The sequence below is a fragment of the Oncorhynchus tshawytscha genome, linkage group LG12, assembly GCF_018296145.1.
Source record: "Oncorhynchus tshawytscha isolate Ot180627B linkage group LG12, Otsh_v2.0, whole genome shotgun sequence".
NCBI lineage: Eukaryota > Metazoa > Chordata > Actinopteri > Salmoniformes > Salmonidae > Oncorhynchus > Oncorhynchus tshawytscha.
Window position 1 is genome coordinate 47318431 of NC_056440.1, and position 19242 is coordinate 47337672.

At 40.6% G+C, this 19242-nt stretch overlaps 1 protein-coding gene across 6 annotated transcripts in view; it reads right to left on the reverse strand.

Annotated features, from left to right (window-relative positions):
- The window catches only part of LOC112263420 (semaphorin-6A), a 96391-nt gene extending 78281 nt beyond the window's left edge, over positions 1–18110 (reverse strand). For 3 of the 6 annotated variants that reach the window (XM_024439606.1, XM_024439604.2, XM_024439605.2), the window contains exon 1: positions 17706–18101. The gene's annotated coding sequence lies outside the window, so the exon portion shown is untranslated. Of the gene's footprint in view, positions 1–17705 lie in introns of all 6 variants that reach the window. The other 3 variants (XM_024439602.2, XM_024439601.1, XM_024439600.1) reach the window with 3 other exon arrangements.
- Positions 18111–19242: the final 1132 nt, after the last annotated feature.

Consider the following 19242-nt stretch of genomic DNA (forward strand, 5'->3'; position numbering starts at 1 on the left):
CCTAAGAGACAATAAAATCAACAGTAGAGAAATTAGCCATTTTCTCATTCAGCATATCCCTTCTTGAATCACATAGCTTTGCAGCCCTTACACAGCCAGTGTAATGTCTCTGAATGTGCTTTTAGAGGCCAGGTGCTAATTACACAGAATACATTATCCTCAAAAAACATATAATTCTTCTACCAGCGTAATCAACATGGAGTATGTTAAAGACCCACTAACATCTATGATACCGTGATTCAGGAGCAATAACGACCTCTCCCTGTATCCTAGCGCAGCTGAAGACATTCAGCCTATAGAACAATCAATACTCTCTCCCAGAATGAAGCACTCTTCTGCTTGGCAGAGCCAACTGGCTTATTGTCCTTGGGTCAGGGGGGGAACAATGTCAGCCCACATGGGGCCTCCTCTCGGTCCCAGTGGAGAAAACAAGCAGGGAGATTCAGGAACACCCATATTTCAATGTTTCAAGTGAGAGGAGCTCTATAAAGAAACGTCTCACACATGGGTGGCTATGTGGGTCAAGGCTAACTTGTGGAGGCCAACAACTGGCAGGATCTGTTCCCCCAAACCAGTGAGACCCCCTTCGGCTCAGCTCTTCCCAGCACAGCTTTGTATAGGAACTCTGCTTCCCTCTTCCCCCATGTGTTCCTTCTATAACTCCATCCACACACCTTTTTGAGAGCCCAGGACAAAAAGTAGCTAGCCGGGACGACCAATTAACCAACCACTATGGGGGGGGGACATGACCAATGAATAGAGGGACCTCCAAACAGTTCATGCATATAACCTCAGTTATGCCTATGAAGCCTTAACTGTTAACAGTGCAGTGTAATGCTTCTAGTTTTTGAAATCAGTATACTGTACGTCTGGATACCACAGTTACACGTTGTTATGAAATCCAATACCTTGTTTGTCTCGGTATGTCTCACAAGGTAAACAGCAGTGCATGCTGGCTTTCCAGGTCAGTTGAGGTGGATTTTCCCCCATCAATCACCAAGTGACGCTAACAACAACAGTGCTTAACATCCATTATCTAAATAAACAAGGCAGCATGCTGGTGACGTAACCTGCTGACCGCTAACCTGATGGACAAGATGGACAAGCCATAGAATCAAATGTGTTGACAGCTTTTATGGCCATTTGACTTCAAACCTTTTCAGAGAAAGAGAAGGTCTTAGTAGTCATTACTCTGAATTCAACCTACAACCATGTTTGCTGTGGTGCCACATCCATCCTAATAGTATTGTACATTTTAGACATCCTTTAATTACAATGCAGCAACTTCATTTGTAGATTTTCCAAACAGTCATCCTACAACATCCAAAATAGCTAATCTGCTCTCCATCATACTTCAGAGAATTGCTTCAATACACCTGGATATCCACTACAGCAATACCAATAGCACCACAGGCTTATCCTTTCATTTTTGGTACATCTATCTTGAATAAATTACTTCTACACAGGCATATGCACACACACCCACAGCCACATACAAACTGACCCCAGGACTAACCTCGATTCCTTCCCCCGGTTCATTCACCTCAGGCCATAGAATTCAGACGGACCACTGAGTGTCTGGAATGTAGGCCAAATCTGGATATGAGGTCTCCCCACCAGAGCTGGCTTCCCACTGTGGAACTGTCGCTGGTACTAACTCACACCAGTAACATCATCCCAAACTATACCACACTCTAGACCTGTGTGCACCACTCTGAGGAAAATAAACATCGGCAAAAGTCATTACAAAAACGTTCTCCTCTCCCTTTTAAATCTCAGAGATGCAAAAACACTTGGTGAAAAATAATTATGTTCATGGTGAGTGACACACATACAGTTTTGTTATTCATAATCAACCGTGCTCAGGCAGGCTATTTAATGCACCACTGGTCAGTCAGTGAGAATTTTATCCTTCTTTTAGTCAACACGCCAGAGAAATACCGACCTGAATTTTGCAACAATATAAGCCAGAGGAGTTATGCAGATTCAGAGTGCCTAATTCAACATGATCTTCTCATGTGGAGATTAGCGAGTTCTTGAGTGAAAAGGTTGACAGGGCTGTGTGAAGTTAAGGGCAGGGGTGAAAGTAAGGTGGTACGGTCCGGTACGGCTTCCCAGGCAAAATAAATAGTGGGGGTACGCCAGTAAAACGTGAGCCTATCATAATTAATACAACACGCCCAATAAACTATAGGCTATTAGACCATTATTTAATATTTCTCTATGTCAGCCATATGAAACATTTGCGAATTGACTGGAAACCGAGTGGAATACTCTCAAAATTGCATTGTGGTTTGAGGAAAAACACTTACATTTTGTCAAGGCAGAGATGAATGGCCGAGATGCTCACGGACAAGGCGGAGATGACAAGACGAGTGGACAACAGTGCATGCATCAACTCAGGCTACAAGTGTAAGCCTAATGACAATCACATAATGTAATTACAATACACGGTGGTGTTTGTTAACAGATGTCTCTTTCCTTTAATCAAAAGGCGGGTGCACAGTGCACTGTTGTGGTTTGGACGGTGAAATGATTTTGTGAGTGGACGGGTAGCCTACAGGAGCGCCTTTGTTAAGTTATTTTTTGACAATCAGATGAAAACATCATGACTGGTTGTGTTTATGCCACATTAAAGGGGGGAGGTGGCGTGTCCATAAGGCTAGGGGAAGCTAAGCTTTCCCTAAAGTAATTTGAACTAAATTGCCATAATGAGATATCCTAATTAGCTTACTCCCGTATATACATAAATAAATACAATTATTCAAAATAGGCCACTACATCAGAAAGCATGATTTGGCACAGAGGATCATTAACTTCTTAAAAAGAAAGCTGTGGATTGTTTTAAAATCGCATAGCCTACTGTCGGAAAGGGCCCGCAATTTGGGCAGCGCGCACTGCAAATACCAAATAGATGATTGTTGAGTTGCGACTGTCAGTGAAAAGCAGAGAGACCCAGCCAGTATTTCAAAATACAACTGGGGGAAAAAACTGTTTGGTAAGCAAATGGCTATTGCTTTAAAGAGATAACAATGAAAAGACTCCAATCTTAATTGAGCAAACAGTAGCCTATCTTACTGGCAGCAGCGGAGAACATTGGCCATATTCCGATGAGTGTGCATATGCAGACTTTATTATTGGGTCAGTGTCACTTTTGTTTGTTTTTGGATAATAATTTCCTCCTCCAGGTTAGATAGACGTCATATTTTATTTTTTTGTGTGCCCTTTTCGAAGACCAATTATATGGACAACATCGCATTTATTGATCTGTTTGTCAGTGTCAGAAGAGTAGGCTACCGTGTACGTTATGTAGTATTAAAAACAAATGTGTGCTCAAACTTGGGTATCCCGTACCGGTAAGAAATTAAATCTACTTTCACTCCTGGTTAAGGGTGTAATTTAAAAGTTTTTCCCATGATGTACTTTCATATTGACCTGTAATATGAAGGTGAAACCACCACTTTGTTGATCCCCACAGTCAGGGCGGGCTGCTATAGATCAATGATTCAATGTTCCCACAGCATGGGAAGTTCAGGGTGCCTTAAAAACGAAGTCCGAGATCTTAAGCACAAGAAATGAGTAACATACAGTATTGTACGAATTGGATTCATAACATATTAATCAAATTGCCCAGAAAGGGTACATTTGCAGGAGGTAACATACGAAATGGATGACATAGTTCACAATTGAATGATGTAGTACACTAAAAACGGAGACCAATTCCAAAACTACTGGTTGAAATTAAACAAAAGTTCCAGAGCAACACTTTAAAATAGCTACAGAGATTTGGTGCCACCAAGTCAAATAAAGCAAAACCTTTCTATTCAGCAAGGTCTGGGAAGGTCTCGCTTCCTGTGGCCTTGCACCTCGCCTTTTAACTTGGTCTCTGCAACCAAGATAGCTTTAATCTGGCATAGACATGCAACGACAATAACCACATCCACTTAGGACTTGGTGTCATAAACAAAAACCTACTGGGGTCAATCAGTGTTCTCGGTTCCAGGAAAATAGGACTTAATAACAATGATTCTAAAATCTCACATAAACAGCTGATGTCTCAATGGATGAAGCACACAGACAAACATTTGTAACTGGCAACAACAAAAAAACGAATTCAGAAATATTCCTCAACCCCATCATTGTAATGGCTACTGTATACAGTAAATAGGAAATCAACAGAAATGTCATTATAATGATGATAGTTCTTGACAATGTCCTCATTAAAAGAGGGAAGTTCAGTGCATCCGTCTATTGTTCTGTGTTTGCCAATAAAACAATGGGTTTTATACTAACTAGAAATGCCAGTGAAGCGTGTTGGCTGTGTTATAAGGAAGGCTCCTCTTCCTTTCACCTTTCTACCCTTCAATCTCTATGGAGGGCCAATTAAGCCACCTAAACAGTACAGGCTGTCACATTCCATTAAGGAGCATACAATGAACGACTACTTTCATTAAAACAACTCCATTTGAAAAGTCCAGAAATGATTACCATATGAAAACTGTGGAATAACGTATAACCTTGACAGATCTCCACTGGGATAAAACTGTCTGTACTCAAGCACTGCTATTTGAAGTGTACAATGAGCGCTTGTGTGCCCTGCTGCTGTATGCACAAGATGCAAGCACTGTTGGTTCACATGGGGCACACAGACACACACACACACACAGACAACACACACACACACACACACACACACACACACACACACCCAAAGAACTACCTACCATACTGTGCACTGAGAGGCCAGGCATAATCATGGAGATCTCTTTACGTAATGATGCCATTCCTTATCCACACTTGAGAATGTAAAGGTGAATGCAATACCACCACCTTGTTCTGATTCTCTATCATATCAATCCTCTGACACAAAAATATATCCACCACATCAAACAGCATCCATATCCTGAACACAGGAAATATCATGTTGTTGACCCTATACACAACATGGGCCTATTTGTCTTATCTATTCATTTGATCTGTTTTGGGGGGGGAGTTTGGTGAATAGGTTATTATGATCAACTTCTAGTTTACATTCTCACCTATGGGGTGGGTGGAAACATAACCTGAAATGGAGAACTTTAATCAAGTTGTAGTTCCATTGTTCATCATATCACATGTAGGATACACCATTTCATATACCGCATACATGTGATAGTCAAACATGGCACCGATTGAGGAGTTCTAGCAGACATCGGACCCCAACAACACGAAGGAAACCTAATCACTCTGTCTTCCACAGGATCAGCCACTCATCTGACCACTAGGATATCTGACCCACAGTACATGTCGAACAGATACTTTATACGCCATGCCCTGCCCATTAGACACCAGAGTGGCTCACATACCCAGACCATGCCTTAACCCACCCAAAGGGAACTTAAGCAAAACAGCAACAACAACTGTTTTATAACTGGGTTTGCCATCTTGAGTTTCAACCGTCACAATGCCATAAAAGGCTTATGTTATCACTAGCATTCTCTGGTATCTAGTCAAACATCAGGGTCCAACTCTAGAGATTGAGGATTCAGTTCTATATCCATGTTATCCAATACGAAGACACACGTACAGTATATCTATTAGGGGTAGTTTGCGATTGTTTTCAAGTAAAATGTGACTCCACCTTAATTATTCTATGTTAGGCCCTTTTTTCTCGACTCATGCCTTCTGAATAATAACCTCCTCTTGGGCCGATCTCTTCTTGCCAATCTTATTGGCAACTAGGGCAAGGCCGTTCTTATGACCAACCCACATGACGAAGACAAAACACATTGGCCCATTTGAACAACATGAGTTCTTTGTCAAAGCTTTTGACTCTGGGGGAGGGAGGAGGCAGTTGTTTGAGAGTACAGGAGTATTAATGCTTTCATTGATTAGTATCTCTGTGTCTGCTCAATAACCTCCAAGATGTAATACAATGCGTCCACGTGAATAAATAATCATTACTAATGGCTATAAAAAGCACCCATTCGATTGGCTAAAATCAATATTCCTCCAACCGCAACCTCTCTTCAATTTCAATATGGTGGCGTGAAGAATTAGGAACTAAAACTGTGTGGGGAATTGTACAGTGGGGAAAGAATAGAGCCACGCTCCATTCATACTTCCATTCAGGAAATATTTTAGAGCGATGCAGCTGTAGTATTTACTCTATCAATTAGTCCAACATTATAGCCATGGAAATTACCGTGATGCAGTAATAACTGTCAACATTGCCTTAAGGGAAAGCAATGAGCACGTTGGATAGAAAAATCTTATTACTATACTCATGGTGGAGCTGAGAAATATGGGGTCCTTGGGTATTTAATCTGGTTGTCTGTTACTCTGGAACAATCACAGCCATCCTTAAGAGATACTGTAGTTGGCACTACCATGAGTTCTGATTTTCCTGAGGTAGTTCTTGAGGTAGTTGTTACAGTTTTTTTCGATTGCTAAACGACAGTGGGCACAACTGGAGTCACATGTGCAAAACTCTAACTACAGTCTGCACTACCAACAGTCACCTGAGCTAAACAGTTCACATCACCTGCAAAACTCATTCCAAGCAACACAACTCTTAACACATGGCTCAAAACACGCTCAGTGCAGCCAAACACTATGCACAACCCTCACTGAGATAACACACACTGTCACTCAGAACACACTGAGAGTAAAAACACTAGCATCAAACACCAATACAGAAAATACAAACTTTTCATCTTTACAGTTTGAACAATTTCAGTGACTTCATATAAAGTAATATTTTCTTCAAAGAAAAGAGTGACATTCTTTCACATGATTTATTAAAATTTTTAGAACATAACAATTCTTTAAGGTAAATGAAAATTAGCAGTTGGCTTCAATAGTCTGTAGTAATTTACAGAATTACAGTAATGAGAAAAAAAAGGTAGAAACTAAAAGTACATACTGTAATTCGAACAAATAATTGAGGGGCTAATCCTGCCTCTCTCTAGCATCAGGCCACAGGTTTTCTTCAACATCACATCTAATGTTTTCTCTTGCCATGCACCTGGGGAAGAACCTTCTGGAGTGCCTTATCCATCCCTGGCAGTCCTCTGGACTCGTGTCCTCACATCCGGCACGCATGGCTTCCAAAAGAGATTTGGTCATGTGGGTGGTGACCAAACACTTTCCACCTCCAGGCAGAGAAAAACTCCTCTATTGGGTTGAGGAAGGGTGAATATGCAGGCAGGTACAAAACCATAAATCTGTGATGTGCTGCAAACCAATCTGTGACAGCTGCAGAGTGGTGAAAAGCAACGTTATCGCAAACTATGACAAAAACTTTGGGGTTTCTTACTGGCTCCCCCTGTTCTGCTGGCACTAGATGAGCATAGAGCTGTTCTAGGAAAGCTATAAGCCTTTCTGTGTTGTATGGGCCAATGAGTGGTGTGTTGAGAAGCAAACCATCATTGGCCATTGCAGCACACATGGTGATATTTCCCCCCTTTGGCCTGGAACCTCCACAGTGGACCTTTGACCTATAACATTCCTTCCTCTGCGCCGTGTTTTGGCAAGGTTAAATCCAGCTTCATCGATAAATACAAATGAATGTGGTCTTTCCAGTGCTTCCACCTCCATTACTCTCTGAAAAACAGTAAGTGCACAGTTTTACTGTAGAAATGCTTGTGTTTTTTTTTACTGTAAATATTTTGTATAGCTGTGTACGTAACCTCAGACGTCTTACCTGGACATATTGGCATCTTTGCTCTTTTACCCGTTCACTGTTTCTCTCGAACGGTACAGTGTATAACTTTTTCATTGTAACTTGGTGTTTCTACCTGCCCTCCAGGACACCTACACCACCCGATGTTACAGGAAGGCCATAAAGATCATCAAGGATCATCAACCACCACACTGCCTGTTCACCCCGCTGTCATCCAGAAGGCGAGGTCAGTACAGGTGCATCAAAGCTGGGACCGAGAGACTGAAAAACAGCTTCTATCTCAAGGCCATCAGACTGTTAAACAGCCACCACTAACATTGAGTGGCTGCTGCCAACACACTGTCAATGACACTGACTCAACTACAGCCACTTTAATAATGGGAATTGATGGGAAATGATGTAAATATATCACTAGCCACTTTAAACAATGCTACCTTATATAATGTTACTTACCCTACATTATTCATCTCATATGCATACGTATATACTGTACTCTATATCATCGACTGCATCCTTATGTAATACATGTATCACTAGCCACTTTAACTATGCCACTTGGTTTACATACTCATCTCATATGTATATACTGTACTCGATATCATCTACTGTATCTTGCCTATGCTGCTCTGTACCATCACTCATTCATATATCCTTATGTACATATTCTTTATCCCCTTACACTGTGTATAAGACAGTCGTTTTTTTGGAATTGTTAGTTAGATTACTTGTTCGTTATTACTGCATTGTCGGAACTAGAAGCACAAGCATTTCGCTACACTCGCATTAACATCTGCTAACCATGTGTATGTGACAAATAAAATTTGATTTGATTTGATTTGATTTCTTTAGGACTCGAGCAATAGTTGTTGTGCTGACAGAATTAACATTTTCAAATATATCATTATCAGCCAGCACTCTATCTTGAATCTCCCGGAGTTTTATTGCATTGTTGACAACAACCATGTCAACAATAGCATTTTCCTGCGCATCTGAAAATATTTGTCCTCTTCCCCCTGTTGGGGGCAGCCTTTGGGTCCTGTTGTAAAAATATATTTTACAGTCAAACTTACTGTAATATATATCTGTGTAAATATTCTATAATTGCAATACAAAATAGACTCCTGTAATGTTTTCACTTACTGTAAGGATGTAACTCTCACCTGTTTGCATGATGGAAAATTCGCATTACAGATGCCACTGTGGATCTTTGCAGATTGGGTTGCACCCTCAACCCTGCCTCTCAATGAGAGACCATGGTTCACGACATGGTCTATAAGTGTAGCCCTTATTTCATCTGAAATAACAGCTCTTTGTCTTCTTTGTCTTCCTCCACGCATCCGCCCTCTCCCTGCCACACCCTTCTCCCTCCACGAACCCATCTTCCTTGTTCCATTTCCAAAATGAGTCTTTCTGAGCTCTACCTATATATACTGTAATATGTGTGTGTGTTCACTAACAAGTCTAAAACAAGACACCTGCTTAGCCTTTCAGCTGAAATTGCAATCAGCAGTGTTTGAAAGGCACAAGGCTGAAATCTATTCCGTTTTGAATGTGTGGTTCACAGTTTTGACAGCAGTGTGTTAGCATTTGAACAAAGTGCTGTAAATCCACAGTGTTGCGCAGGTTGTGGTTAAAGTCATGGGATAAGTGTGTAGAGTTTTGAAAACTGTGTTCAAGCAATGAAAAACGAACTAGAGTTTGGTCCACATGAACTGCTGCTGTGCAGACTGTAGTTAGAGTTTTGCACATGTGACTCCAGTTGTGTCCACTGTCGTTTAGCAATCGAAAAAAACTGTAAGCAGATGATTTTTTGAAAATATTGTTGATATCACTAACTCAATTGATCTCCGCTTTCATCGAATGTCATGAAGTGACTCTTACACCAATCATTGGCTAATTACTTCTATAGTCATTCTTGCACAAACAACATATTGAAACTGAAACCCTGATTCAACAACATAACCTTTTCTACAGCTCCTGACTCAACCACAGTCAGAAGCAGCCAGCCTGTATAACACAAGGTCACATTAAGCCATTCACCTGTTAGTGTGAGAATTGAGTGATTACACAACGGCGCCACCATTTAACAGCAATGACCCATCTTATCTACCGAGGCCGCATTAAATAGTGTTTGCTTTAGATAGTGTCTACATACACCATGCAGGGGAATTTAGTTAGCTGGCTAGCTGGCACTGGGACATAGGCCCAGTATGGACGCAGGCAGTAAGGCTGCACCTCAATGGGCCTACAGAGGGAAATAAATCCACACAGCATCACCCTGAGAGGAGTGGAGATCAAAGTCAGGTAGAAAGAAATACTGTTCCAGAAACAACAGTACCAGAGGATCCTTCTCTTATGTAGGTCAGATGATGAACAGGAGCTGTGCTGCACTGCCTGTAGATTGTCTCCTCCCTTCCTCTCTGGTTACCTTGCATTAGCTCACGTGCACTAACCGACTGACAGGGGAGCCAACCGAAACTTAAGAGGGGGTGACTAATGAATTGCTGATGGTAATTTTTCATAATTAACTACCCACTTAAAATGGACAGTCGTTGAGGAACCTGTTTGAACTCATAAAAAAATGGCATGAGGAAGAAAACAAATGGGAGGATGCTCTAACAGATTCTCAGACTGTTTGTGAAGCTTATTGTCACGAGTCTTGTCCTGGAGGCAGAACTGAGTGATTTATCCTTAGGCCAACTGCAATGTCAATTTGGTTAAATTGTAGAAATTCATGGCAATAAAAATGTGCTTTTAGGTCTTAATTTAAAGTTAGGGTTAGGCATCAGGGTTAGCTGTGCGGTTAAGGTTAGGGTTAAGGTTAGGTTTAAATCAGATTTTATGACTTTGTGACTGTGCCAGCTAGTGACCGTTCTGCAGAGCGGCCTCCAGAACAAGATTCATGAAAAACCTGCATTTGTGAAGTCAAACCATATTCTCAGCGACTGCTGCGCCTGAGAACAGGGCCATGCATCTTAATACGGTCTCCAAACGCAATTAAATAATCAAGTGTTCAATTACCTTAGCAGCATAATCAATAAAGAGCCAAGTTGATGGTTGTACACAGGATGTAAACAAGTGACGTTGATCGAAATACTACCATTTAAACACATCAAATGGCTAGTGCAGCCAGAGTATTCACATTCATCTGAAATGCATAGTAAAAGTATGGTAGTCGTCAACAGTGTTGTGAATACTGTTTGTGCATTTCTCAATAAAATGTAGAGCTCAATCACAGCAACATGCCTCATAATAACAGCGTATTCCTCCGCCTGCACACACTAACCTTGTGCTGCTTGCCTAATAAGATGAGAATTTAGATAATGAACACATCACTATGCATGGAACAATGCAGCATCCGCTGCCATACATTTAATCAGGGTTGAGTGAAATGTGAGCAAGGGGGACATTGTGTGGCCTCTATGAGAGTGATGATAAGTGTTCCCAGCCCACCGGTCCACCTGAGCTGATGGATAGGCAGGAGTGCTGAAACACTGGGGGCCCTGTGGTCGTGTGCGTCTCCTACCAGCCACACGACCACGCAACATTGACTACAATTTGTTTATTAGGTATGTCATAAATGTACACACAGAGGTATTATTGTTCACTTTCTTGTCCTGATTGGATTCAGAAATGGAAAAAGACTCTATTTAAAAACAAATGTGTAGCCAGCAACAGTGACTGATCCTTCTTTCTTGTATGTCTGTAGTAACATCCCTTACTTAGAGCTAATGAAAAATATATGTCAATTTGATTTATCTTTAAATAAACTAACGTGTAAAAGCCGTCAATTGATGAGATTGCTTTCATATAGGTAAAATAAGGAATTTGGAAATACTGTACCTCATAAAGCACTATTGCAAAAAATCTGTCATCATCTGAAGGGTTACATGACTTGGGAGGGCATTAGAAATGACATTTGCTCTATTAAATAACACTTACTAACCACGGGTGTACATTGATAAAAGCTTTCGAGATAGACCTTGCCTCAGAGCAGCATCCCTCACATAGCACTTTACACAGTGCATTTCTCCACATAAATAACAGACTAACAATAGTCCACAAGCCCTGCCCCCTCGCCAGTCACCTGCACCTAAAAAAATTATGTCACTGAGTCTACAATCAAATCACTTTAAAGCCGTAAAACGTCTGCATGGGTAAATTGAGCAAACAGGCCAATTCTCCATTATAAACCCATGGTAGGATTCCCTCCAGAAAGGTCACCCAGATGAGAGAATTGCAGTGTCTAAATCACCCAGGCTTGGATTACATCCCAATGGCACTAACAATGACAAGGTTCTTTCTTCTTAATGTGGCCCACATGAAAGGCCAAGAAGAAAGTCCCATGATTAGAGGGCTTTGCCCACTAGTTCCCCTGAAAATACCACAGGCAAAGTTTAATATGATACAGCAACAATATGGCCACATTAAACCATTACAAGAGTAAACAGAGATTACAGACTCATTTGGGAGGTACAACACAGCCAAGAAAGATCATCTTAGAGGAATGAAAAACAAATGCTCAACACACTGGTAGCCTGAAAAAACTGATATCTTTCTTGGTGGAGAGTGATGCCATCTTCTACAAATTCTCTACGGTTTGTTTTCTTAAACCAGACAACAAAATTAATCTCTCCAAACACATTCTGTGTAATAATGGAGGCCAATTCTATCTCTGAGATCACCCATTGCAAACCCAGGAGGACAATAAGACCCATATTGTCACCAGTAAACATACAGTAGCATCAGCCTCTTTAGTGAAAGACACATGATTCCAGGGATAAGGCCTACTGTGAAAGCCTCCTTACATTTTCTTCCTCCTTCTATAGAGGGAGCGCACCGCTGTGAGATGAAAGTGGAAACCATTTACCCTTTTCAAGCAGACACCCATGGAGAGTGCTGATCCGAGTGCTGCCCTGAAATCTCTCCAGGCCTTCTCTGGGCACCCCAACACCGTATCAGGCCCTGAAACTATGGCAACCGAATAAGAGAGCAGCCTCAATGATTAATAGATGAGAAATGCAGTGCCAATCGAGATGGGCCTAGGGAGGTGGATAGATGCGTGCTCCTCTCTGTGATACAGTGCCACACACCGAGGCACAGAAGGTGGAAGGAGGGCCTGCAGAGCACGCAACAAGCACCCCGTCAACACAGTGTCATGGAACTCTCCCAGGACAAGCTGCTGTAGAGCATCCATGTAGTCCTATGCAAGCATCGATGCACACCTCATGAGCACCCAATGAGCTAAACACATCCGGAAGCCACTGTTGTTCATAATGAGTGTTCACAGCGAGTGCCGTTTGTGACTCATGGTCACTCACCTGTATAAGTACAGTATACATTTAACTATTTACAGTTGAAGTCAGAAGTTTACATACACTTAGGTTGGAGTCATTAAAAGTCATTTTTCAACCACTCCACACATTTCTTGTTAACAATCTAGAGTTTTGGCAAGTCAGTTAGGACATCTACTTTGTGCATGACAAGAGTAATTTTTCCAACAATTGTTTACAGACAGATTATTTCACTTATAATTCACTGTATCACAATTCCAGTGGGTCAGAAGTTTACATACACTCAGTTGACTGCCTTTAAACAGCTTGGAAAATTCCCCAAAATTATGTCATGGCTTTAGAAGCTTCTAATAGGCAAATTGTCATGATTTGAGTCAATTGGAGGTGTATCTGTAGGCCTACCTTCAAACTCAGTGCCTCTTTGCGTGACATCATGGGAAAATCTAAATAAATATGCCAAGACCTCAGAAAACAAATTGTAGACAGCCACAAGTCTGGTTCATCCTTGGGAGCAATTTCCAAACGTCTGAAGGTACCACGTTATTCTGTACAAACAATAGTACGCAAGTATAAACACCATGGGACCACGCAGCCATCATACTGCTCAGGAAGGAGACGCTTTCTGTCTCCTAGAGATGAACGTACTTTGGTAGGAAAAGTGCAAATCAATCCCAGAACAACAGCAAGATATAGGAAAAGTATGTGTGGATATATTGAAGCAACATCTCAAGACATCAATTAAAGCTTGGTCACAAATGGGTCTTCCAAATGGACAATGACCCCAAACATACTTCCAAAGTTGTGGCAAAATGGCTTAAGGACAACGAAGCCCTGACCTCAATCCCATAGAAAAATTGTGGGCAGAACTGAAAAAGCGTATATGAGCAAGGAGGCCTACAAACCAGCCTCAGTTACACCAGCTCTGTGAAGAGGAATGGGCCAAATTTGACCCAACTTATTGTGGGAAGATTGTAGAAGGCTACCCAAAACGTTTGACCCAAGTTAAACAATTTAAAGGCAATGCTACCAAATACTAATTGAGTGTATGTAAAGTTCTGACCCACTGGGAATGTGATGAAAGAAATAAAAGCTGAAATAAATCTTTCTCTCTACTATTATTCTGACATTTCACATTCCTAAAATAAAGTGTTGATCCTAACTGACCAAAGACAGGGAATATTTAAAAGGATTAAATGTCAGGAATTATGAAAAAACTAGTTTAAATGTTAAGGTGTATGTAAACTTCCGACTTCAACTGTACATACTATAAACTGTGTTGTCTGGCATCAGATTAGGTGCCTTATCAACACTTGTCTATCTCAGCCAGTTTATACTGTTTTTGCAAACACATATCCCAGAGAGGTGGATCATCTCTGATAACTTCTATAAAACACAGGCAGGTCGGCTACATCAATCTCCTCCTAGGATTGCCAATCACAATTGAATTGTGTTCATTTCTATGAACAAAGTATTGCTTAAGAGCAACAGTGAGCATGTCAAAAGGCACTTTGCCAATTCAGCCATTGGCTTAAGAGGTTCTGTCAAAAATCAGCTCCATACTGTACATCCTTGGCTATTCTGACACTAATAAGGACCTCCATTATGTTAATTTAACAAGCCTAAGGGAAGGGAATTTTACAAGGCCTATTACTTCAAGAAAAATAAATAGTGCATTGAGATTCTAGGGGGTAATGCTAGGGGGGTTGGATTTCACTGAATATATTATTGTCAGAGCAATGGTCAAGTGTTTGATACTATGGGATGGGTATAGCTATTTCACCTTTGAGTGGAGGTTTACCACTAAATATGATGCCAATGTCATGTTATTTGCAATATGGGGAATAATGTGTGGGGGAAAAAAACTTTCTCTGAATGTCATGCAGCTTCTGAACACCAGCATGCTATTTATTTCATCTGAGCTTGACATCATTCTATTGTGGGGGTGGATGGAGGATGCAAGGTGTTTAACATTTTCTATCAGTAGGAGGCACACAAAGAGCTGCTCATGGAAATAGAGTTATTGGAAAATATCCCCACAGACACACAAAAAATAATAATTTTCCATTTGGCAAGAAGGTGAAAGTTGCTACAGTGAAAGACAGTTCATGTCACATTGAAACTTAGCCTATATCTTGCCACTGGACCCCTGAGTGGCACAGTGATCTAAGGCACTGCATCTCAGTGCAAGAGGTATCACTACAGTCCCTGGTTCGAATCCAGACTGAATCACTTCCGGCTGTCATTGTGCGCTGTCCTATTGCCCAGTGTCTTCCGGGATAGGCCATCATTGTAAATAAGATTTTGTTCTTAACTGACTTGCCTAGTTAAATATGGGCTACATGGGATATAATTTCCCCAAAGGATTATGCTATTAAAATGTATATTATTTTGCTATCTGTGGACTACTAGTCCTGTCTAAAATGCGATGAAAGCCTAATTTTAAATGATTAAAGTATAAAGAGAACTGCAATAAAAATAATAAATAAATAAAGGGTTAATCATAAATAAATCACATGTTGACGAGTGTGAGGATTTTAATGATGCTCTCATACACAAATTGTTTAAACAACAAAAAAATACACTGGCTGCACATTAATAAAACATACAATCATAAAAGATGCAGAAATAGACAACTCTGTTGGACCTATAGTATTGTCACTAAATTAGAACACAATGATTAACAAGGCCTCGCTTTGAGTAATTGAGTTCAATTCATTACACATAGGCATGCCATTGATCAATTATTCAAGACCAAGCACGTCTATCTATCCTTGACTGACAAATGTAAATACCAACCTACACCCCTGCACAGCGGATCCAAGCACACAAGTGTGACAAATCCACATCAGTCACACACAATGCCAACCTCATTGCTATTGTTGGGAAGCTGCAGATCAAATGTCCCACAGAGCATTGCTCCAAATAGAGGTGCCACAATGCATGCTGGTGTTTTGGTTTCTCCTCTTGTCTGCTTTGAAGAAAAAAACAATGCTTTCTCCAAATGTAGTCAGTCACACAGTGGCAGACACACATGTACACATACATCAATGGCAGGATGATCTGCTTTCAGAGTATGTCTTGTAAACAATGTATCATGGCAGGTGTTTCAAAATGGCTCCAGGACTATTGCCCATCACTGTAAGAATGCTGTAGTGTATATCTCACAGAGATACCCATAGTACTTATCCTCTACAGTATCTCATCTCAACTTTACTGTTACACTATATATCCATGCGGTAGTGTCGAGAATGGGAACGCATCAATGATTTTTTCCAGCAATTTCATGAAATAATGGATCATAGACTATTCTTTTTCCTATCAATGTTTTTACAAGACCATCCCATCTTACAAATAATTCCCCCAAAATATCACAGCCATTTAGCACTTTTCCTAATTGTGTTGTTATAAACACACAGGAAATGGGAGGTTTCAACATATTGAGAAACATCCCTTATCCTTGACTAGATTCCCATTGTAAATACAGCAACCCCAGACATATTCAAACTGGCTGAGAGAGCTGAGGTGTTAGCATATTGCATGGGGCCTCCCTGCCCACCTAGTAAAAAATAATAGGTAAACTCAGCATCCAGTATATATGGCTGCTCACACCAGTTTTATCTCTTTCTAAAGGAAATACATGACATACATGTAACACATATTTGATGCCGAATGGAGGAATTACAACAATGACCCTCCCTGAAATGGCCCTTAAATCCTGTAGTCACTAAACACACCCTTTGTGGACAACGCTTCACTCCTAATCTCTATCTGTGTGTGTGTGTGTGTGTGTGTGTGTGTGTGTGTGTGTGTGTGTGAGAGAGAGAGAGAGAGAGAAAGAGAGAGAGAGGAGAAAGGCAGAGAGAGACAGAGAGAGACACAGAGACAAGTGGTGTAACTACAACCATCTACAGTACATCAGTTAAAGAAATGTCAGTCAGAAATCAGTTGGACCCAATTGTGGTAAAATAAAAGTGAAAATACATTTATGAAATAGCTACTGTATATTTAAATCCACATCAATAAATAATGTATGATGTGTTGAAGAATGATAAAGGCCAATACATTGAAATAACCTGCTGCGATAAAATACCTTATTTTCCACTCTAAAAGACACAGGTGATATTCGTTTAGCCAACACTGACAATCTAAATGCCCGTCTGTCTTCTCACACATGACAATTGTATCTCATTGCGCAGCCATGGAGAGCCCAACAACGAAGGAGAGCTCAGATGATTTAAGTAGACTATAATGTTGAGTCCTGCTAGCCTAGGTTCACAGCACAGTAAAAGCAAGGGAGAGTTTGTCTCCATAATTGACAGGCGTTGTAATTATAGACGATTTCACCACCTGTGGAAAATTGTCGGAGAGTTGTCAATAATAATCTATAATTTCTGAAGCTTTACAGGCACGTCGAAATTCTTCCAAATGATATTGAATGGACCCGTGACAGCTTGGATAATAGGCTACGTGTAAATGCTTATTTACGCACAAACATTCTATATTTAAATTGCCAAAATACCTATTATCTTTACGAGATAATCCTACACTTTCCCAATGAATTGTTATTGATTAACTGCAACAGACAGATATTTCATAAAGTTACTGAAGTGACCTAGACTACCTTGTTATACACGCGTTGTGCACTTGTAATAGCCTACAGTGATTTGGAAAACAGGCTATAGTTTATAGGCTCTCTGGAAATAGGCTACTATTATGCACATCCAAGGTTAAAAATCATAATACAATACCTTCAGCTCATGAATGGATATGCCTTGGGGTAAATGTATTGCTCGTCCTTTAATCCATTAAAACGAATGCTCAAAAAGCAGTTCAGACAGTGCTCATTTCGAGAGATAAAAAAAACTATGCGAACGCTACTTTTCTAAACCTCTTGGGCTTTTTTGTTACATGCCGCTCTTGTAGGCTACGCACCTCTTCAAATCGGAATATCCATCGGAAATTCACTTGAAACCCAGCGGTTTTAAAAACTCATTTGAGAAAGCTGAGCAGGACCAACCTGGCGTTCAAGAATTAACAATGGAGCGTTCCCGAACCATTCGTGGCAACCGAACTCAGTCCCCTAACAAAAGCTGCTGGTCATCCTATTTGGAGATGAAGCCTTCTTACTAGTGCACAGCGATCCCAGCTGTCACCCGCTACACACAGGGAGGAGCTATAAACCCTAGACTGGAGCGTGCTGGTGGAATAGGATCTTTTGTTTCATGGGTGCCTCTTATGACGACTGTATTTTTAGATGTACACTGGTATTCCATGAAAAGACATTGACATAAATGCAAAAATCGAATCATTATAGCCTAAATGACCAAAATAGAATAATTATGTACAGAGAATTATGTTCGTTTAAGAGAAATAACAACAAACGATCTATTACATTTATATAGGCAATGGAAACGTGAAGCACAAGCCTATCTGGCTTGCACGGAAACTGTCAGAAACAATATTGTTGTGACAATGAGGATGCCCACAGTTACGCATTGTACCCCCATTTCTTTGAGAGTTCCGTAATAAAGGTGAAATACAAATACCTAAAAACAATTATCAGAATAACAGCAAATCCCTCTGAAGTTGCAGCTACTTTTGTTTTTATGTCTACTACACGAAAAAGAAAAACATGTCATACTCTAGATTGAGGCAAGACACACTGAAATCAGGCTTATCATCTGTTACAAGGTGCTTACACGCTAGAAGGCCAAGGATTCATAATGGCTCATGCTCAGATCGGGAGTGTTTGCTTTATGAAATAACAGCCCAATGGGGGTGGCTGCATTAGTTATGTCCCTTAAACTATAGCCACTTGGCCAGATGCTTGCTGCAACAAATTGTATTTAGACATGCTGATATAATTTACAATGTACACCTTCCTCGTGGTTCCAGTCCAGTAATGTAAACTGATTTATGACAGCATTTCGCCTTTATCTTCTTGAATTATGGCAAATTCAAGTCTGCAATTTGAGTAACTCACTATTACATAATTACAGTGCAGGTGGATCCTTGTGTGTGAGTCAATGGCCAAAAGATTATAAACTATTATCCCAGATAAATGAGTAGGCCTACAGACTGTTGTCTCTTTCAAGTTGTTGTGCCATATGTTCCCGGTCATTTATTTGATAGTGTGGCAACATAAAAAATGATTTTAATGATGAAATGGTATAATGCTGCAAAGGTCAAGTGCATTTTACATAAATAAATGAGATTCTGAATGATGTCACACCTGTAATTATGTGTGGTAATATTATTTATACCATGGCTGCCACCATTACAGAA